Below are 24,007 nucleotides of genomic sequence, written 5' to 3'. Positions count from 1 at the left end.
GCCAAAGTGAAAGAACGATTCAGACGATTGAAGACATGTTACGTGTTTGTGCTATTGATTTCAAAGGAAGTTGGGACGAGCATTTACCTCTGGTAGAGTTTTCTTATAACAACAGTTATCATGCCAGTATTGGGATGCCACCCTATGAAGCCCTTTATGGACGCAAATGCAGATCTCCACTGCATTGGGACGAAGTAGGAGAACGCAAAATACTCGGACCGGAATTAGTACAACAAACAAAGGAGGTGGTTGAAATTATCCAGAAATTAATAGCCGCACAAGACCGTCAAAGGAAATATGCAGATCAGTCCAGGAAAGACATGGAATTCGAAGAAGGAAACTTGGTATTATTGAAAGTATCACCGTGGAAGGGACTAACGAGGTTTGGAAAGAAAGGAAAGCTGAGCCCAAGATATGTCGGACCTTTTGAGATTCTAAAGCGCGTTGGCAAAGTAGCTTCCGAATTGGCGTTACCTCCGCACATGGAGCACATTCATAATATTTTTCACGTATCAATGCTTAAGAAATATAATCCAGACTCCATGCATGTAATAGAATATGAGTCAATAGAGCTTCAGGCAGATTTATCATATGTAGAGAGTCCGATAGAGATTTTAGAGAAAAGAGAGAAGGTATTGAGAAATAAAGTGGTGAAGCTAGTAAGAGTGTTATGGAGAAACCCAAAGGTTGAATAGTCAACCTGGGAGTTAGAAAGTGATATGAGAGAAAAGTACCCTCATTTGTTTTCTTAGGAGATTCTGAGGACAGAATCCTTTTAAGGGGGGAAGGATGTAATATCCGGGATATATCGTGTAATTATTTTTTTGCTAATAAATAATTAATATATGTGTTCAGCATCTATTCTGCGAATTAATTGTTAAGTGTTAAATGTGTTTGGATGTTTAAAAATATTATTAATTGAGTATTTTAATTTTTATATGTCCAAAATAAAATATAGATAATTGTCATATCTTCCTAATTATTTTTATGTTGATTTATGGATTTATAAGGATCATATGAAATTTATAAAATCTTTTTCCGAGTATTTAAAATCTATTTTATAAAAACGGGAACCAATCGACGTCATCCGTTTTTATGTTTTTTGAACCCGAAACTCTTCTGAGAACTCCTTCCTAACCTAATTGTAATATTCCGAGCATATTCCATGTTTCGACTTTTTCGATCCGGCGTACGGTTTGTCCTGCGCGGGTCCCGGCACAACATTTTCGATACAGTATTCGTTTCGGTAAATCAATAAAACTCGTATTTTCGATAAATGGGAGCTTTTTATTAAACTATCCCAATTATCACCTCGTAGTACATGTAACCAGGCACTGAGACCAAGACCGTAGTACAAATTGTACTGGTTTGGATAACTGTCCCGAAAACCGATACCGTTTGGATCAGTTTTTACAAATAAACATACCGTTTTATATTCGGAATGATCCAACGGGATACTAATTTTCCGTAATTATAAATAGCCTTTACCGTATTTTATTTCGTATCAAAAATCATTTGCAGTCAGTAATTATATAAATTTCCAGAGAAAATTCATATATTCATAAACCTTTCTGAGAATCAAACCAACAATCGGAGGTGTTACCGGAGTCCGTTTGGAAAGCTCGAGTACTCAATCCAAAGGTCTTGAGGTGTTATATCAGATTCTGTGTTCCAAATCACTGCAGAAATCAAGGTTTATTTTCTGAAAAATTATTTATTTTCGAATTAATTTTATTAAAAATATGAATTTTTGTTCGGATGATTGTTCGTATGATTTGATGCTTGCATGTTGTAGAGCTTGTTTTCCTGATGATTTTCATATGTCATACGTCTGATTTGGAGTTCAATAACATGCCCAAAAGTGGGTTTAATTCTCGAATTTTAAAATTAGGGTTTATAACCCGTATGAATGTTTTCAATTGGAATTTGGGACTTTTTGATTTAGGGGTTATTAGCTGTTGATTTATAGTGGATTATGTTCCTTATGAAATTTGCAATCGATTGGTATATAGCTCGTTAATAGAGGATGTCTGAATCGAAGGGAGTTGTGTTTTGAAAATTTCCGAAGTTCGCCGGAAACCGGCGATGTTCTTGCCCAATTTCCGGCCAAGTCTGGGGTTATTTGAATGATTTGATTGCATGAATAAGTTCCTGGTTGTCTGTAGATGTGATCTGGAGCTTGTGGTGAGGTGAGGGTGCCAAAATCGTGTTCTCTGGCCACCCCTGTATTTTCCGGCGACAGGGGTTGTAAAATTGCAGTTTAGTACCTTATCTTTTGGGGAAGAAATAGTTAGGTCCCTGAGGTTTCCAGAACTTGCAAATTTTGGATTCCTGTTTTAAAAATATTCGAAAATCACATTTCCTATTTATTTTTATTATAAAAATTCGATTTTAATTTCTGAAAATTCCAAAAAAATTATTATTTTAATTCCGAAAATTATTTTTAATTCAAAAATAAATCTGAATTAATTAGTTAATTAATTTCAGTTAATTTTTAATTGATTAATTGGTCAATTAATTCGAAAATTGATTGATTAATTGATTTAATTAATTATTAATTGATTTTAATTAATTATTTAATTAGATTTAATTATTTAAAAATGATTTAAAAATTTCGAAAAATAGTTTCGAGCTTTAAAATATTATTTTAAATTGTTTTCAAGGCTCGATAATTATTATGAAATTGTTTTAAAGCCAGAACTGGCCAACCGAACCCTATTTATTACTTCGAAATTGATTTAACGGTCTGTTTTAATTCCGAAAAATATTTTAAAAATCATTTTGAATATCCGAAAGCCTATTTATGACCCGAGACTTCTTTATAAATGATATATCATTGATTATGTGACGTGTTATATGTTATATGTGACTTGTTGGTTAATTGTCGGTCTATATATTCGATGTTTACTTGTTTATTGCATAACTTTCAATCCGTTAATCGGATTTGGGTGAAACGAAGGGTAGATAGAAGTATGTGTCAAATAGAATTGTATGAGTTAAATATTGATAGATGCTTTTGATATGTGAGCAGAAGAGGCAAGGCGTAGGAAAGGGAAACAGATAGTCAAGGAATAAGACAGTGGTGATTAAGAGCAAGTGCAGTATAGTAAGTTAGTACCAGGCAAGTGTTCTGAACTTTCTCGAGATATTGTAGTGATTGATAGTCCTGTTTTATATTGCAAGTGCTTTGAAGCACTGAACCCTAAACCCTGGTTCCAGTTATTGATCTTGAGCTGTAAACCTTATTCTTTCTAAACCATTGATTGTTGTGCACCCATATACGATACTGTTCCACAAATACATACAAACTAAATATCAAACACTGAACCAGATTGTTTACACCCTCAAACTATTGTATCCTATACTTTGAAAGGCCAAATCCTTGATACATTATTTCCTTTGCTATCCAATTCTTTCATTACCTAGCATCCATGCTTTGAAACTGCCGTATTGATCCCTATGCAGATTGAAACCATTTTCATTATTGAACATCCAATGTTGTTAATAATGCTGTTTATTGTTTATTACTGCTTATTCTGTTATTATGTTAGAATTGGATTGTTTTTATAAAATTGTGGACCAGATTCGTGGTCAGACCATATAATGGTCAAGTTAGGCCAATGTGTGCCTTGGATCCAGTAGTTAGAGCAGTGTTGTGTGCTTTCCTCGGGGTTAGTGCATGACTGATTAGCAGCCTAACCTTGGTTTTTTTTAAATGAAAGTATAATGTCCAATTCTAAATCATAATTCATTGTTCACTTGATATCGTAACCATTTTCACCTGATGATCATTATTCTCAGTTTTGTCATTGTGACTTGCTGAGCTAGTTAGCTCATTTGTGCGATATTGTTTATGTTCTTTTCCAGTTAAGAAGGAACAGGTTGGTAACGAGGATCCCCAGTCCAGCGCGAGAGCTAGGGGTTCAGGTTGATCGAGCTAAGCTAATAGGCTTCTTTTGGGATAATTTGAGTTTGTAAAAGTTTGTAATAATGTTTAATACTCAGTGTTGAGTTGGAATAGTTGGGATTTGAATGGTTTGTAATATAAGAGTGTGTTTGGCTTGTGTGCATACTTTAACCTGTTGCGGTCTGTGGTAGTTGGTAATTAGGATCACTGCATATTATTGTTATCTTTATTATTGTTATAAGTAGGTTATTAATAAGGTGTGTGTGTGTGGACCCCAAACTTCTGACCCGGGTTGGAGGGCGCCACATATGGTAACTAATATATTTTCTGGTGAAGTGAGTAATTTTGATTCTGATAACATTTCCAAGCATAACATACTTTATATGCTAGTTACTGATAAGTACTTTAACTTCAGTGACTTGATCATGTTTGAGTTCGGTTATAAGTTAGGGGAACTTAATAAGAGAGGTAAAAGTATCTATTATGCTAGATTCTTTATGATGCTTGCTAACCATCTTATTGAGAACATTGTTGTTGAGAACCCAACCAACAAACTGAATTGTTGGGTTCAAGAAAGGAGAATCATTGCAGATCTCAACAGAGCAAGACAGCACAAAGAGGTTCCCCTTTACTGCTTTCCAATCATGGAGGGCCCTCAGGTAAGTGAGGTAAGCACCACTGTCTCCACTCTTCCAACCTCACAAATTTCTTTGCCTTCAAATGTAGCTATGGCATCTGTGTCAATGACCCAATAGATACCTACCCGAGCTACCAAATCAACAATTTTAAAATCCAAATCTAAGAAAGCCCCCTCTGGTTTCTTTCAAAAGAAACCAGTTACAAAAACTACCAAACACAAAGAGGTGTAACACCCCCAGATCCGGGGTCGGGGATCCGGGTCGTCACGAGTTCCATTTCCCTTAATAACACCCAATTTTAATAATTACTCAACTACTCTGTACTGTGACCCCACAATAAACACACACCACACGTTATAGTCTCAGAGATGAACATCCAAAAATAACCACAAGTCATTTTATTCCACAATTATCTGCCAATACACCTTAAAAGGTTTTCTGAATAAATTTACATTTCTTTGCCGTTATTACAATTCATAAATATAAATAAATCTGGTCCATCAAAAGTTGAAAGCCTAGCCTATTGGTAGTTCCTACCTCAGCTACGGCGGCATCAATGCTTCTAGAAAACTGCGGAACGTCTCCTAATCGCTTGCGAATCGGGAGCTTGGTTCTGTTCATCTTTTCTATCTGTTGTTGTGTGATGAAAGAAGAAAGCAAGGGTGAGCAGCAAGCCCACCAAAATAATATGTATAATGATTAATAGTATATGAGCCTACTCATAATACTCATGAAAGTCTTGGTCAAAAGAAATGAACCAAGTTGATAACTTAATGCGATGAAGTCGCAAAATATTCAGTATATATACATATATACTTTTCAAAATATTGGAAGTCCTCTTCCATGCATAATATACACAAAGTCCCCGTGTATAACTGTATAAAAAATATCGTTGCAAGGTGATCTCATATATCTAACCTTGTCTCAACGTTTTTCTGAAAATCTTTGTCATTCATAAGACAATTATTAATTAGATATAAGTTTAAAAGATGAGGTTACCAAATACCCCAATATACTTATATCTTTCCCAATACTACTTGAACTACCACCGTTCAAGTTATAATCAGTTTCAAAAGTTCATCACATAGATGAGACTACAAGACAAGATTTGAATAGATTCAATCTTTGAAATATTATTGAATGAAAAAGTTATGAGATACTTTATTTAGTCCCGATATATATATATATCCACATACATATATATCCCGAAAACATTTCCTGGAACCTCTGTTATGTGAAGTATGAACAGAGTTCGAAACATCCAATGAATTTTGGAAAGGAAAAGAATTTTGGCATAAACCCGATATCTTGCTGATCAGGCAAAGATACCAATAAGTAACCTTTTCTACTAGTAGATGGACGAATTCCCCACTGGTCATCACCCTGGTCATAATTAAGACCTATGCTGGACTGCCACTCAGCCACCTATGCATTTGATGGACTCCCACTGAGCCACTTACACAATAATAGACCGTACCTCGGCCTGTCGCTTATGCCGACTCAATGAGAGGGGCTTACTTCCCGAACGTTGGGCAAGTAATCAATTCATTTACCAAATCTGCAACCTTGTTGCGAATATAAAATACACCACAGAGCCGGATTTCCCAGGTTTTGAGCGAGTATTTAAATCCCCTTTAAAAAGGAAGATCTTAAATATAAAAATGAGTTTTGGGATCCGCTCTGACTTTTAAAAATCATTTTGAAGACTCGAAAACACTTTAAAGAGTGTTTGGAGTAAGGCTGATTTAATGAAGTAAATCAGTCCCCAGAATATTAGAAAATATCTGAATATTATTAATTAAATAATATTCCCATAAAGAATAGTCTTTATAAAAATAATTGAAGTAGAAGTATTAAAATTTATACTTGAAACGAGTATTAACTAACCAAAGATATACTTATATGAAAGTATTATCTTCATTTGAATAATCGAAAATAAGTTTGATTATTTACACCTTATTCTTTAATAAAATAAAGAATATATTTCAGCAAATAATCGGAGTCATAGATCCTCAAATGAATATTCAAATAATATTCAATAAATAAAATAAGCTGAGTCATAATACCTCGAATGAATATTATAAATAATATTCATTAAATAAAATAAATACATCCTCAAATGAATATTCAAATAATATTCAATAAATAATATAAAAGAGTCATAAGCCCTCGAATGAATATTCAATAATATTCAATAAATAATATAAAAGGAGTCATAAGTCCTCGAATGAATATTCAAATAATATTCAATAAATAATATAAAAGGAGTCATAAGTCCTTGAATAATATTCGAAATAATATTCAATAATAAAATAAAGTTTAAAGTTATCGAATAAACCTTATTCGATTAATAGTTTGGAAAACTATAACCATATATATATATATATAAATATATATATATATATATATATCCATATCCATATATACAAGATTACTCGGGATCCTCGACTCCCGGTTTTAGAAAATATTTTCACCTTTTGGGTCCCTATACTAAGGGTATATGCAAGTTACCGCTATCCTCTAGCATAGGTATTATCAACTGAACCAACAGATATATATTTCAAGAATATGAAACAGGCATGCATATATACCATATCACATGCTACAATATATCGCAAGAATTTGCTAAATAACCAACATGCATCTATCGCAAGATAATGCATATACAATGTATATCATCACAACAACAGTATAACGGATAGAATACTTGCCTGAGCGACTGGGGGTTACGAATGGCTCGGGACGAGTCTGGTAACCTATAAACAACAAGTAAGTTGGAATTAAACCAAATCACTTGTAATTCTATACTTTAACTAACTTAGACTCTAACGCTTGTTTTGCGCTCACTGATTCGCTTAAGTCACTCGGGTACCCTCGGCTCCATCATTTTTAATAATTTAACCTTTACGAGTTTTAAAGCGATTCCTTCGCGAGTGACTTACCAACTGCCTAAAACACTTACCATAAATGTTTCATGCATTAATTAACCCTTTTTGGTCTTTAACCTACATTTCAAAGTAAGGCGAGGGAAAAAGTTTCGTTCGTGAAACGCCGTTACTTGAAACGGTCGTTTCTCCTAAACCGTAAATCGGAATCGAACGAACTACATATCAAAACGAAGCTCGTAACATGAGCTATCTAAACATGGCAGTGGTCACAATTTAGCAGGGGGTTCTCGGGTCCTAATGCTATGCACAAAAACAGTCCAAAGAAAATCGGACGTTACGACGGCTATGTTTACGCGATTTCCCATTTTTAAACTATCCACAATCAACACAAACCATCCTCAAATCCAACACACAACAAACACCCATCCTTATCACATCATAACAATCCCAACCAATTCAATTTTAATCATTCATACATATGCTTAAACCTAACTTTAATCATACTTAAGTTTCTTTAAATCAAAACCACAAAATTACCATCTCATTTCACTACCATACCAAACCTCAAACTCTAATCATAACAATAAGATACCATAACATCCTACTCATCAAAATCACTTATAATATATATGAACCTAGGGTTTGAAAATGGTATACCTTCCTTGGAGTGGTGGGTTGAGCTAGGAAGCCTTAAGAAGCTTGGAGAAGCCTTAGGGAAGCTTGGATCTTCAAGAAAAACAAGAAAAGTTCAAGTTAAAAACTTGAAAACACTATTCATTGTCTTCTTCATTGATTAAATGAAGAAGCTAGAGAAAGAATTAATGGCTTAAACTCATGATATAGCCATAACTAAGCATAAAGATGGTTAGGGAATTTTCTTACCAATTAAGGATGCTTGGATCTTGATTTTGGAAACTTTTTTCTTTGAAAAAGGCAAAAAGCCGAGAGCTAATATGAAGAACAATGCCTTGGCTGATTTTTTTTGATTTTTGATGAAATGATTTGCTAGTTGGTTGGCTTGGTTTTGTTTTTGATTTAGCAAATTACCACCTTGCCCTTGAATTTGTGTGGTCCTAAATCAACCACACCTCCTTCCTTCCATGTCATGCTTATGTCACCCTTATGATGTCATCCTCCCTTCCTTGTCTCCTTTCTATTGGTTGGATGACATCACTCCCATTAATCCCTTTGATTAACTTCCTAATCGTTTGCCTAATGACCGCTGATCTGTTGTACGGTTCGCTTAACTTTCGTTCTCGTCTATCGTTTGAAGGATCATACCCGGGATCTTATTACTTAGGTTCCCTTAACCTTTCTCAATACATTATATTCCTTTTTATGATCCTCTATTATAATCCTTTAATTTAAATCCTTTTTATTCTGTTACCTTATACTCAATTCTCTCCGTATCTTATGGATTTCCGGGAAAAACCAAAGTGTTCGGAATTGGATTCTGACGATCTTTACATACACTTATATACCACATAGAGTACTAATAATATCCCATAAGATCAATAACAGAACCCCTACATAGCGTGGCATGAAAAGTTTTCTCATTCAGCAAAAACACTATTCATAAGGGTTTCAAAAATTCCCAAAAATTGGGGTTATTACAGTCTCCCCTCCTTAAAAGGATTCCGTCCCGGAATCAGATAGAAAACAAATGGGGACACTCTCTTAGCATCACACTTTCTAACTCTCGAGTCAATTTTCCCACATTGTGGTTCTACCACCAAACTCTGCCTAGTTTGATAATCCTTCTCCTAAGCACTTGTCCCTTTTCACTCTATAACCCTTCCTGGTTGCTCCATATAGGTTACGTCGGGTTGCATATCTATGCGCTCATATGCCTCTATTCATCTGGCATCTAAATTACACTTCCTTAACATTGATACGTGAAACACGTTACGAACTTGCTACAGGTTCTGGGTTAAGGCTAGCTCATATGCTAACTTCCCAAACGTCTTAATATATCCAAGGGTCCAACAAATTGTAGACTTAGCTTTCCTTTCTTTCCGAACCTCATCAATCCTTTCCAAGGGATACCTATAACATTACTAGGTCCCCTATTTCATACTCTTTATCCTTTCGTGTCAAATCAACATACTTATCATGTCCATCTTGGGCTACTACCAGCCGTCCTCTGATTAGATCTATCATATCCTTGGTCCTTTGGACTACTGCGGGTCCGAGCATCTTGCGCTCTACAACTTCATCCTAACATAAGGGAGATCGAAATTGTCTTCCCTCAAGGATCTCATAAGGCGACATCTCGATAATGACATATGATCTATTGTCGTAAGATAACTCAATCCGAATTAAGTGATCATTCCAATTTCTTTCAAGTCTATTGCACAGACTCTCATCATAGCTTCCAATCATTAGAGCTCTTGCTCCTCAATACCCATTCTTTTCCAGTTCGTAATCGCTATCACCTTCCGTTCCTAATATTATACTGGTCATACTTTTGCTCGCTAGCGTTCTATAACCCTTTAATAACCACGTCAACCTTAGTATCACGAATGTATTCCCATTCCGCATACTACCACCACTTTATTACTCCTCTTTTTTTTTTAGCTGTTTCTATTTTCCAAAATTTGATCAATCAAATAGAAGTAAAGGAATTTGTTGAGAGATCACTATGATCATGAACACTTGTTATATCGCATAGTTAGTACAGAAGGTGGCCAGCCTTTAGTACTTGACAAGCAATTAAACAATAGCTGGTATCCTACTAGGCTTCTATCACACAGATAGATAGTCATTCGGCAATACCTCCCCTTTCTGGAAGGGTTGTTCTTCTCAGATTACATGAAATGAAAAGAAGAGAAAAGAACGAATTGAAAAGAATTGTATATTCATAAAAATTTTATTGCCATAAAATATCTGGCTTGGAATCTACCTCTGAACTATAGAGGTTTGTCATAGAAGAATAAAACATATATGTATTTATATCCGCATCAAGTATTATAGCATCGCATTTCACGTGCCTAAATATTTTCGCTATCCCGTCCATCATTCTATGGACCCATGCTCTTCCTCGAGCTTATACACAATTACCTTTGAAACTCCCTCGACATCGAAAATCGAATCTGGGATCTCAGTTCTAGACATCATCGTTACTAGAATTCTATGCTTGCACCGCAACCTTCCTCGTATAATAATACGACTCCCTATTGATAAGAAAGAATAATGATTCACTAGGTAGACACTCTACTTAATTAGTCTATCGATGATAACTTATACACTACCACGACCCGATTAGTGGTACTCAATCTCAACACCCATTCCAATACAACTCTCACGGTTGTAATCAGCTCGATACTCGCAGAATCATTGCTGCCTTACTATGGTCCACCACTGACCTACTGTCGTCATTCACATTCCATGAAATCTTAATAGCTAACCATACGGAGTCCATACATGTCGTATCAAATCCTTCTAAGGAGGTAACATAATCACCATTCACGATTCATGAAGAACACTCCTGATTCTGACATACATACATGACATGAAGCAGATAAAATTGCAGAAGAGTTTCGCTCAAAGCAACGATAGCAGGCTAATACCATTTTTAATCATATGCCTTCGATAGAAGACTTAACTCAAAGGTTCGTTTAGTCCTTTTGGAAACATGGTCCTGGCTTATCCCCAGATAGGACCTCCTAAGATAGATAGCCCGTTCATGGCGATTACACGAATGAAACCTTTACCTACTACTATTACGGTTGGGTATTGCACCGTCATCAGAAGGAATGTCAATCTTCCAAACCATAATTCAACCTTCACATTTCTAACCATCATCACTGTATTCTTTTGGCACACGCGCCTATAATTATCCACTTACCTTTAAAGTGTCGGCCACCTCTTTGGCCTTTCCTGATAGTAAAATTTCCTTACAGTCAATGTCTTTTTAACCACCTCCAAATAAATTTTCTACCTTATTTCCGATCACTGCTTGAGTGAAGATGTTTTCCTTAATATCTGATGAGTAAAAAAAATCACCATTCTTCCATAAGTTATTGCCTCAGTCTTTAGAGGTTAATCACTGTCACGACTGACTCTCAATCATACTTAGAACATCTTTTATCCTAGGCCCTAATTGCCCTGAACAATTTCGACCATTACTGGTTCGATCCATACTTTCTCGTGGTTTAACACGTGCCCCACTTGGCAACATCATAATTACGTCATATTTCCTTTATCAACATTTCTATTCTTGAGAATTTCGAATATTACCTTTCTCCCTGTAAAACCTCTAAGGTTATCCTTCAATCGTTCCTCCTGTATTCCCTAGATACAGGGCATATCAAAATACCATTTACTAATACTAGAACCATTGTCTATATACTTCTGAAAAATTTCTCCACTGATTCTTAAAGGTTATTATTACCTTAATCCTTTCCAATTCATACTGTCAAAACTCATACTATCCCTATTAAGGATGAAATGCCAACCTGTATGCATTCCCCTAGGATTCATTTTAAGTTACCAATGTTCTATCCTTAATTCCACCTTTAAAAGGTACTTGCATCCTTCCATGGATAAATCAAGTCATATATCCGTGATAGATTATCTTATTCATCATTCCCATCTCGATAGTCTATACCTAACTTCATAATAGCATCCTTATTCAAATTAAGGTCAATCCATATGGCCTCCAAAAGATAACAATGGTCATCCGCTTTTCTTTCCTGATTTGGTAATGATAACATGGATGTTCTGGAAGATATTGGTCATGTTCAACATGAACTTCTTCTTAATAATTCCTTATTTACTTTTGTTGTTTATCTCAACAGTCACCTCAATGTTGGGATATCTCTCATACCTGGCGTCTCCCTTTCTGGGTATCAAGCCACTGGTCTTACACTTCACATTCTTGAAGGTCACTTCCTTCATCCAATTTTCCTAATTTCTTACTTCCTTGTCTCCTCAGTCTATCCGCGTCTCATTATTTATCCTTCAAACTATCTCAAGGTTTCCTCAAATCCCCCCAACTTACAGGGGTAAACTATATATATCTCTTATGCCTTCCACCATCAATTTTAACTCATGGTGAATCACCCTCATCCTTACGAATGCATACTTTTCTATATCTATTGCTACGAGTCTTTAGGGTTTCCTTACACCCAACTCCCTTATCATTATTTCATGAACAAACACAACATAAGCATTGATTTCAAATATCCCGTCATTCTGGATTCGTGCCCTCAGAACGAATCTTGACAACTTTTTACAACTTAGATTCATAATTCATCATACTCGTCCGCCTTTGATCTGGCTCTAAAGCTTTTACACTATCTCCATAACCTTGGGAATTACCTTCCCGAAAATAATTGGCTAAACTTTAATCAGTTTATTATAATCTCTGGCTCCATGCCTTTCTTGGTCTTTCACCAGCGGGTGGTCTCTCCCTTAGGAGGGTAAGTGACAAAAACACTCTTTTGTGATTCGTCAATCATTCAGAATCTCAAATGATTCCCTATATTTCCTTTAGCCGGGCTCTTGCCTCGACTGGGTCAGCTTGTTCCTTGGAACTCTGAGAGCTTAGCGACTTAAAGGTCCTGAAAGAATTTTCTATCGCATTGTTTCCTCAAGGTGGTGGTTGGGAATAAAGTATAAGTTCTGTTTAGATAGGTCCATGAATTTCCGTATAGGAGTACCGCCTCGGGTCTCCTTATCTCGCTCGACTTCTGCTTTTTTTTTTTTTTTTTTTTCTAAATATTTCTTCCTACTCCCCATAATTGGGGTCATCTTTTAATTTAAAATCCTCATTTTCCACTTTATTATATTCTGGGTTCCTTATATCTTAATTGCGACCTCCCTGATTATCACATTCAAGGTTTGCCCCTAATCTTATTCCTTGTGGGGCATATTACTTGGAAAATTTTGAGAGTCTCTGGATATTTGTCTTACTTACTTTGCTTAAGTCTTCCCCTCGTTTAGTCCTTGCACGATTGCAAATTATGAATTCTTAAGTTCGATAAACTTCATGACACTCTCTTAAGTGTTAATAGAGCAATTAACAATGTGATTTATCACAATCAAACTGATCTGAACTGAAATTAACGAATATATACATAACCATTTGTTCGAGGGTACAACAACTGAACATATTAAAGAGGATTACATCATATGAACTTATCGCTCCTATCCCAAAAGTACTACCATAAATAGTCATCTCGTCATTAATACTAATCATTCATAACTTAGGCTAATCATCCAAAAGCGGTGCTACATGAGACCCTTGTTTGATTGCTCTGGCTCTGCACACTACCATGGATTAAGAGGTGTGAGCACGCACAACATCCCTAACCTGTTCCATCACAGAGGTGATGAGGTCTAAGATAGTCGCAAGTAGAGCTGGATCAACCTGACCCTCAAGATGGCCTCTAGCTGTAACACGGGTGGTAGCCTCAATCCTTTCCATGCTATACACTAATCCTGCCGGAAGTATCCCACCCTCAATCCTTGGTGCAGTAAGTCGATCCAACAGATCACTCCTAACATTCCGGGCCTCTGACAGGCCACCCAAAGTCATATGATAATCAGCGATAAGAGATGCCTGAGTGGTAGCATCTAGCAGTCCATGGGGAACAGGTGGTGCAGACCCAGGAGATCCAAATGGATAACCAAGCACGGTATCAGGTGACAATGGTGCAGGGGATAAAGGTGGCATTTCCTCAGTATGTGCTGGGCTCTGTACAGGGGAGGGAACAGGAATTGGTGGAACCTCATGGAGGTCTACAGGAGCCTCTGGAAGAGGGTCTGATACTGGTATAATTGGGGTCGTGGAAGGCCCCACTCCTTCTGCCCTCATTAACTTTTGTGCCCTTGGTAACTCTTCATTCTCTAGGGCCACCCTCGCGGCCATTCTTGCTCTGGTAGTCGCCCTGACTGCGGTCATCTGTTCCTCAACGGTCCTCTCTTCATTCTCATCAGGATCCTCCATGAGATCCTCCTCAGCCACAATCCTTTCCGGAATCACATCCTCAACCGCAGCATTCTCTATCTGAACCTCATCCGGTCCCTCATTAGGGTACTCCATCGGATTCACAATTTGATCTCCAACTTGTAATAAAACATCCTCATGCTGATGCTCCTGAACCTCAAGGTTTGGTGCCCCGCTGCCCTATACGAGAACAAACTATGTTACTATCACGATACCCATAAGGGTTCCCATAAGGGTTTTAACTATCAGTGCTACGTTAGGTAGCCCGACTATGAACTTGGCAAGAGTTCTTATTATCTTAGTGAACTTATTATCTTAACGTCCCATCATCTCTGAGGTTTATAACGCTTAGCTCTGATACCATTTCTGTAACACCCCCAGATCCGGGGTCGGGGATCCGGGTCGTCACGAGTTCCATTTCCCTTAATAACACCCAATTTTAATAATTACTCAACTACTCTGTACTGTGACCCCACAATAAACACACACCACACGTTATAGTCTCAGAGATGAACATCCAAAAATAACCACAAGTCATTTTATTCCACAATTATCTGCCAATACACCTTAAAAGGTTTTCTGAATAAATTTACATTTCTTTGCCATTATTACAATTCATAAATATAAATAAATCTGGTCCATCAAAAGTTGAAAGCCTAGCCTATTGGTAGTTCCTACCTCAGCTACGGCGGCATCAATGCTTCTAGAAAACTGCGGAACGTCTCCTAATCGCTTGCGAATCGGGAGCTTGGTTCTGTTCATCTTTTCTATCTGTTGTTGTGTGATGAAAGAAGAAAGCAAGGGTGAGCAGCAAGCCCACCAAAATAATATGTATAATGATTAATAGTATATGAGCCTACTCATAATACTCATGAAAGTCTTGGTCAAAAGAAATGAACCAAGTTTGATATCTTAATGCGATGAAGTCGCAAAATATTCAGTATATATACATATATACTTTTCAAAATATTGGAAGTCCTCTTCCATGCATAATATACACAAAGTCCCAGTGTATAACTGTATAAAAAAATATCGTTGCAAGGTGATCTCATATATCTAACCTTGTCTCAACGTTTTTCTGAAAATCTTTGTCATTCATAAGACAATTATTAATTAGATATAAGTTTAAAAGATGAGGTTACCAAATACCCCAATATACTTATATCTTTCCCAATACTACTTGAACTACCACCGTTCAAGTTATAATCAATTTCAAAAGTTCATCCCACTGATGAGACCACAAGATAAGACTTGAATAGATTCAATCTTTAAAATATTATTGAATGAAAAAGTTATGAGATACTTTATTTAGTCCCGATATATATATATATCCACATACATATATATCCCGAAAACATTTCCTGGAACCTCTGTTATGTGAAGTATGAACAGAGTTCGAAACATCCAATGAATTTTGGAAAGGAAAAGAATTTTGGCATAAACCCGATATCTTGCTGATCAGGCAAAGATACCAATAAGTAACCTTTTCTACTAGTAGATGGACGAATTCCCCACTGGTCATCACCCTGGTCATAATTAAGACCTATGCTGGACTGCCACTCAGCCACTTATGCATTTGATGGACTCCCACTGAGCCACTTACACAATAATAGACCGTACCCCGGCCTGTCGCTTATGCCGACTCAATGAGAGGGGCTTACTTCCCGAACGTTGGGCAAGTAATCAATTTATTTACCAAATCTGCAACCTTGTTGCGAATATAAAATACACCACAGAGCCGGATTCCCCAGGTTTTGAGCGAGTATTTAAATCCCCTTAAAAAAAGGAAGATCTTAAATATAAAAATGAGTTTTGGGATCCGCTCTGACTTTTAAAAATCATTTTGAAGACTCGAAAACACTTTAAAGAGTGTTTGGAGTAAAGCTGATTTAATGAAGTAAATCAGTCCCCAGAATATTAGAAAATATCTGAATATTATTAATTAAATAATATTCCCATAAAGAATAATCTTTATAAAAATAATTGAAGTAGAAGTATTAAAATTTATACTTGAAACGAGTATTAAATAACCAAAGATATACTTATATGAAAGTATTATCTTTATTTGAATAATCGAAAATAAGTTTGATTATTGACATCTTATTCTTTAATAAAATAAAGAATATATTTCAGCAAATAATCGGAGTCATAGATCCTCAAATGAATATTCAAATAATATTCAATAAATAAATAAGCTGAGTCATAAGCCCTCGAATGAATATTCGAAATAATATTCATTAAATAATAAGCTGAGTCATAATACCTCGAATGAATATTATAAATAATATTCATTAAATAAATAAAGGAGTCATACATCCTCAAATGAATATCCAAGTAATATTCAATAAATAATATAAAGGAGTCATAAGTCCTCGAATGATATTCGAAATAATATTCAATAATAAAATAAAGTTAAAGTTATCGAATAAACCTTATTCGATTAATAGTTTTGAAAACTATGACCATATATATGTATATATATATAAATATATATATATATATATCCATATCCATATATATACAAAATCTACTCGGGATCCTCGACTCCCGGTTTTAGAAACTATTTTCACCTTTGGGTCCCTATACTAAGGGTATATGCAAGTTACCGCTATCCTCTAGCATAGGTATTATCAACTGAACCAACAGATATATATTATAAGAATATGAAACAGGCATGCAATATATACCATATCACATGCTACAATATATCGCAAGATTTTGCTAATTAACCAACATGCATCTATCGCAAGATAATGCAAATACATATATTCATCACAACAACAGTATAACGGATAGAATACTTGCCTGAGCGACTGGGGGTTACGAATGGCTCGGGACGAGTCTGGTAACCTATAAACAACAAGTAAGTTGGAATTAAACCAAAATCACTTGTAATTCTATACTTTAACTAACTTAGACTCTAACGCTTGTTTTGCGCTCACTGATTCGCTTAAGTCACTCGGGTACCCTCGGCTCCATCATTTTTAATAATTTAATCTTTACGAGTTTTAAAGCGATTCCTTCGCGAGTGACTTACCAACTGCCTAAAACACTTACCATAAATGTTTCATGCATTAATTAACCCTTTTTGGTCTTTAACCTACATTTCAAAGTAAGGCGAGGGAAAAAGTTTCGTTCGTGAAACGCCGTTACTTGAAACGGTCGTTTCCCCTAAACCGTAAATCGGAATCGAACGAACTACATATCAAAACGAAGCTCGTAACATGAGCTATCTAAACATGGCAGTGGTCACAATTTAGCAGGGGGTTCTCGGGTCCTAATGCTATGCACAAAAACAGTCCAAAGAAAATCGGACGTTACGACGGCTATGTTTACGCGATTTCCCATTTTTTAAACTATCCACAATCAACACAAACCATCCTCAAATCCAACACACAACAAACACCCATCCTTATCACATCATAACAATCCCAACCAATTCAATTTTAATCATTCATACATATGCTTAAACCTAACTTTAATCATACTTAAGTTTCTTTAAATCAAAACCACAAAATTACCATCTCATTTCACTACCATACCAAACCTCAAACTCTAATCATAACAATAAGATACCATAACATCCTACTCATCAAAATCACTTATAATATATATGAACCTAGGGTTTGAAAATGGTATACCTTCCTTGGAGTGGTGGGTTGAGCTAGGAAGCCTTAAGAAGCTTGGAGAAGCCTTAGGGAAGCTTGGATCTTCAAGAAAAACAAGAAAAGTTCAAGTTAAAAACTTGAAAACACTATTCATTGTCTTCTTCATTGATTAAATGAAGAAGCTAGAGAAAGAATTAATGGCTTAAACTCATGATATAGCCATAACTAAGCATAAAGATGGTTAGGGAATTTTCTTACCAATTAAGGATGCTTGGATCTTGATTTTGGAAACTTTTTTCTTTGAAAAAGGCAAAAAGCCGAGAGCTAATATGAAGAACAATGCCTTGGCTGATTTTTTTTGATTTTTGATGAAATGATTTGCTAGTTGGTTGGCTTGGTTTTGTTTTTGATTTAGCAAATTACCACCTTGCCCTTGAATTTGTGTGGTCCTAAATCAACCACACCTCCTTCCTTCCATGTCATGCTTATGTCACCCTTATGATGTCATCCTCCCTTCCTTGTCTCCTTTCTATTGGTTGGATGACATCACTCCCATTAATCCCTTTGATTAACTTCCTAATCGTTTGCCTAATGACCGCTGATCTGTTGTACGGTTCGCTTAACTTTCGTTCTCGTCTATCGTTTGAAGGATCATACCCGGGATCTTATTACTTAGGTTCCCTTAACCTTTCTCAATACATTATATTCCTTTTTATGATCCTCTATTATAATCCTTTAATTTAAATCCTTTTTATTCTGTTACCTTATACTCAATTCTCTCCGTATCTTATGGATTTCCGGGAAAAACCAAAGTGTTCGGAATTGGATTCTGACGATCTTTACATACACTTATATACCACATAGAGTACTAATAATATCCCATAAGATCAATAACAGAACCCCTACATAGCGTGGCATGAAAAGTTTTCTCATTCAGCAAAAACACTATTCATAAGGGTTTCAAAAATTCCCAAAAATTGGGGTTATTACAATCAGAATATGATGACTCTGAATCAGACTTTATGATGAGAGCCTTTCCTTTGCCCCTTTTTGAGGCAGCCAATTTAGGAGATTCCTCCTCAGCCTTAAGAGCAACTATCCTTGACTTTCTTCCATGCCTCTTGCTCCTTTGATCCATCTCAAGTTCATAAGTCTTGAGCATACCATAAATTTCATCAAGAGTAGTTTCAGTAAGATCATAGTTGTCTCTTATGGTAGTAGACTTCAAATCCCAATTTTCAGGAAGAGCTAAAAGAAATTTTAGATTTGAATCTTCAAGATCATATTCCTTGTCCACCAGTGACAGTTCATTCAAGAGTTTGACAAACCTGTCATATAAGTCAGTTAAAGACTCATCAGCTTTTGAGTCAAAGTGCTCATACTCTTGAGTGAGTATAGTCATCATGTTCTTCTTGATTGCATCAGTTCCCTGACATCTTATCTCCAAAGCATCCCATATCTCCTTTGCAGTTTTGTAATTAATTACCCTGTTTGACATGACATTATCAATGGCATTATGCAGCAAATGCCTTACCCTTGCATCCTTGGAAATAGATGAGATGTCTTCAGCTGTGTACTCACCTTTCTCCTTTGGTATGGTCTTTGCTGGTTAATCAGCAACTACAACAGAGAGCTTGGTAGGCTTATGTGGTCCTTCATTAATTCTGTCATGGTATTATGGATCTGTAGCTTCCAGAAACATAGCCATCTTCACTTTCCATATGGGATACTCAGAAGGTTACAGTATGGGAACCCTAATAGTCTCATATTGACTGTGGGTTTGAGTCTTTCGAGTTTCTTCAGTTTTGGTGGGCTTGGTTGGAGTTTATGCTTCTTCAGACATGATTGTATGGATCTTTACTGTATGTGTGTTGATAGATAAGCTCTGATACCAATTGTTAGGTCACACAACACTGTAGAAGGGGGTTGAATACAGTGTTAATACAATCAAATCGATTTAACACAAGTATGTAACAAAGATCAAGTATATTGAATAAACTCTGTTGCAATAAGAACTGTTGTTCTCTCTCAGTGATGAACAAATATCACTAAGAGCTGCTAGGTTACAATGTATAATCTTCTCGATAATGATAACACATATAGTGTAAACCCTAAGTCTGTGTTTATATAGTACACAGTTACAAGATAACTTCTAATTGATACGGAATACAATTCTGTCTCCTAAAATATATCAATCAAAAATCTTCTACAAGTTTTTAGTCCTCTAACTCTTTCCATGCATATCTTCTTTTATTTTAGTCTTGATCTTCTACTGTAAATCAGCTTCCTTCCTTATATGAAAGTCTTCCCACACTTAAGTTCTGATATGACCTTAAGTTCTGATATTAAGTTCTGACTTTCAGTAAGTCCTAATTTCAATAAGTCCTGATATGTCCTGTTTGTTAAGATCTGAAAACTAAACATGAATCATATTAGACATGACATCTCAAATATATCTAACACATAAAGATCATATTTGTGAAGCTTGTGAAGTTGGTAAACAAATTCGAGCATCTCACAAAGCAAAGTTTATGGTATCTACCTCGAGACCTCGAGAGCTACTACATATGGATCTTATTGGTCCGGTTCCAAAACAAAATCTTGGAGGTTGCACATATACGTTGGTAGTTGTGGATGATTATTCACGATTTACATGGACTGAATTTCTCAAAGCCAAAAGTGATGCTTTTGAATCCTTCTCATTTTTATGTAAAAGGATTCAAAATTAAGAAAATAAAACCATAGCCTATATAAGGGCTGACCATGGTAAAGAATTTGAGAATTCTAGTTTCACCAACTTTTGTGATGAACATGGCATCACACATAATTTTTCCGCTCCATACACTCCTTAATCCAACGGAGTAGTTGAACGGAAAAATAGAACACTCCAAGAAATGGCTAGCACAATGCTAAATGAATATCGTCGGCCTAAATATTTTTGGGCCGAGGCTATGTCAACCGCTTGCCATATTCTTAATCGGGTTTTGCTACGACCTATAAAACAAAAGACTCCTTACGAGCTATATTTTGGAAAAACTCTGAAACTAAGCTACTTTCGAGTATTCGGAAGCAAGTGCATCATATTAAATTCAAAAGAGTACCTTACGAAGTTTGATCCTAAATCAAATGAAAGTATATTTCTTGGATACTCGAACAATAGTAAAGCTTACCGAGTGTTCAACCTCAAATCGCTTGTGGTGGAAGAATCTATGAATGTCGCTTTTAATGAAAATAAACCACCGGCAAAATATAAAGATTTTGTTGACCAAGAAAATGTTGAACATGATGATATTGAAAAGGTTATTCGACAATTCAAAAATATGGATCTCGAGACTCCCGTACATAAAAATCCATTAGAATTGGACGAAAAGGAAGATGAACTTCCAAAAGCAATTCCCACTATAAAAAGTCATCCATTAGATAATGTGCTTTGTGACTTAAGGAAGCGAGTTCAAACGCGGTCACAAGTTCAAAATATTGTGAATCATCTTAGTTTTCTATCTCAAACAGAACCTAAGACCGCGAAAGAGGCTTTATTAGAAGAGGATTGGATTTCTGCTATACAAGATGAATTGCTCCAATTTACTCGTAGTAAAGTGTGGGAACTTGTCCCTAAGCCTCATGATACTTCCATAATTGGTACAAAATGGGTATTTCGAAAAAAATTAGACGAAAATGGAATGGTAGCTTGCTCTATATAACTGCAAGTCGTCCTGATATTCAATATAGTGTTTGTAAGTGTGCTAGGTTTCAAGTAGCCCCGAAAGAATCTCATTTATCCGCGGTAAAAAGGATATTGAGATATCTTAAATGAACCACTGATGTTGGCATTTGGTATCTAAAAGGAATACCATTTGACTTAGTAGTGGTACTTGTCAGTTTCTCGGTCGATGTTTAGTTTCTTGGTTTTAAAAAAACATAATTCCGTATCCATCTCAACAACCGAGGCTGAGTATATAGCAGCTGCAAAGTGTTGTGCTCAAATACTGTGGATGAAGCAAACACTTGTTGACTATAATATAAAATTTGATGTGATCTCAATCTTATGTCATAATACTAGTGCTATTGATCTTAGCAATAATCCCGTATTACATTCTAGATCTAAACATATAAATGTGAGACATCATTTTTTACCTGATCATGTCAATAAAGGCGATATAAAAATGACTCATATTGATACTAAGATCAATCTTGCTGACATATTCACAAAACCATTAAATTCCGGAAGATTCACTAAACTCCGCTTGGATTTAGGAATGTTGGAATCTGTGAAATAATGGTTTATATAAAGAGAGTTATAAAGTAATCTCAACGATAAAGATAGTTTCCCAATCAAGTTATTAAGTTTGTCTAAAACTCAGATTTATCAATAAAGAAATTTATTGATCAAGTTAAGATAACTTAAATAGCCTAGATTAACCGGGAAAATAAACTTAATCGAGTGAATAATTATTATTCCATGAGATGTACAAATATATAAGAGTCACTCTCATATAAATTAATTTTAGTCATTTATAGTTATATATACCTATTTTAGTATTAAATATATAAATATTTATTTATTCTCATATGACCATTTACAGATAAATACATAAATGTATGTTATTTTTGTTTTCCAAAAGTATATATATAAATAATTTCTGTAATATATAAATAATTTTCTTGAAAAATATTTTTACAAAATATATATTTTAGAAAAATTATATAAGGATATATATATATTAATCCAACTATTTTAAAAAATATATATATATATAAATAGATTTATATAAATATAGATTTTGGATTAAATTTTGTATTTTCCAGCCCAAACAAAAATTATGATTGACCCAATATTATATAAGCACATACATATTTTATAAATAAACAAATATTTTTCAAAATAAACCCAACTTATTGTAAAAAAGCCCAGCCCATTTAAAATCAAAAACCCAAATTCTATATACAACTTCTAATCTTGGTCGTTCATCCCTAACCCTAGTAGATCCTAGCCGTTTATTCCCTAAAAATAAATACTAGGATTTTTGCCCGCTACCAATGGGCTCCAAATTGTGAAAATTTTAAATTGTGAAAATTTGATATTATATTATAATTTTTTTATTTTTTTAGGATATTAAAATAACTTATTATAAGTTGCATTTTCGTTTAAAAAAATTTTGGTTTATGCCTTGTTTTTGGGCCATTTGCTTGCTTTTTGTTACAAATATAATGAGAATCTATTGATTTCAATAATTACCGTGGTTAATTTCCAAAAAAATACTCAATTTGTAATCTACATTTGTAATCTACGGGCCGTAATGCAACCCATTTAATGTCCAAGATGAAGTATCAATTATTTCGGGCCCAAAGAGTATAGGTCGAAAGACTATAGGTCCAATGTATAATCTTTCACCTTTGTGGTCTAGTCAAAATTAGGCCACAGATTGCATGCAAAGTAAATAAACAGACCATAGGTATTTGTGAAACAAAAACAATGAATTTGTAAAGGGCCTAAAATCAATTGCATGTGTAAATAGAGCATAGAAGAGATGGAACCCATTTGCAATAGATATAGATAGTAAAATAAAATGTCCAAAACATCCATGAAATTATTCATCAGAATAGAAACATAATTTTTTCGAATAGTAAAAACCTAATTGATACGCTTGCGGATCTTGGTTGCCTCCATACGGATCTTGACCATCTCTTCCATGAGTAGCTTTTGTTGCTGGATGAAGTTGAGGCAGAACTCCTAGTGGTTCTGATTGAAGCCTTCTATGAATAGTTTCTGTTGTTCCTTTAAAGTAAAACTGAACTCTTGGTGGCTGATGCTCAAGCCTTCGAGCTGCTCGGCGATGGATGCAAGGTTTGCATTGAGATTGGTAAGGGATTTCTCGATGTGCTGATAGTCGGTGTAGTCTTCAATTTCGTTCATCATCGGATCATCGGATTCGCTTGATGATCCATTAGAATTGAAGGACGAAGCATTCCTGAATGATTAAAGAATAAAAAGCAAAGATCAAGAAACAAAGTAA

Source organism: Apium graveolens, chromosome 3 (assembly GCF_009905375.1).
Source record: "Apium graveolens cultivar Ventura chromosome 3, ASM990537v1, whole genome shotgun sequence".
Lineage (NCBI taxonomy): Eukaryota > Viridiplantae > Streptophyta > Magnoliopsida > Apiales > Apiaceae > Apium > Apium graveolens.
Note: the sequence above shows the minus strand (reverse complement) of the source record.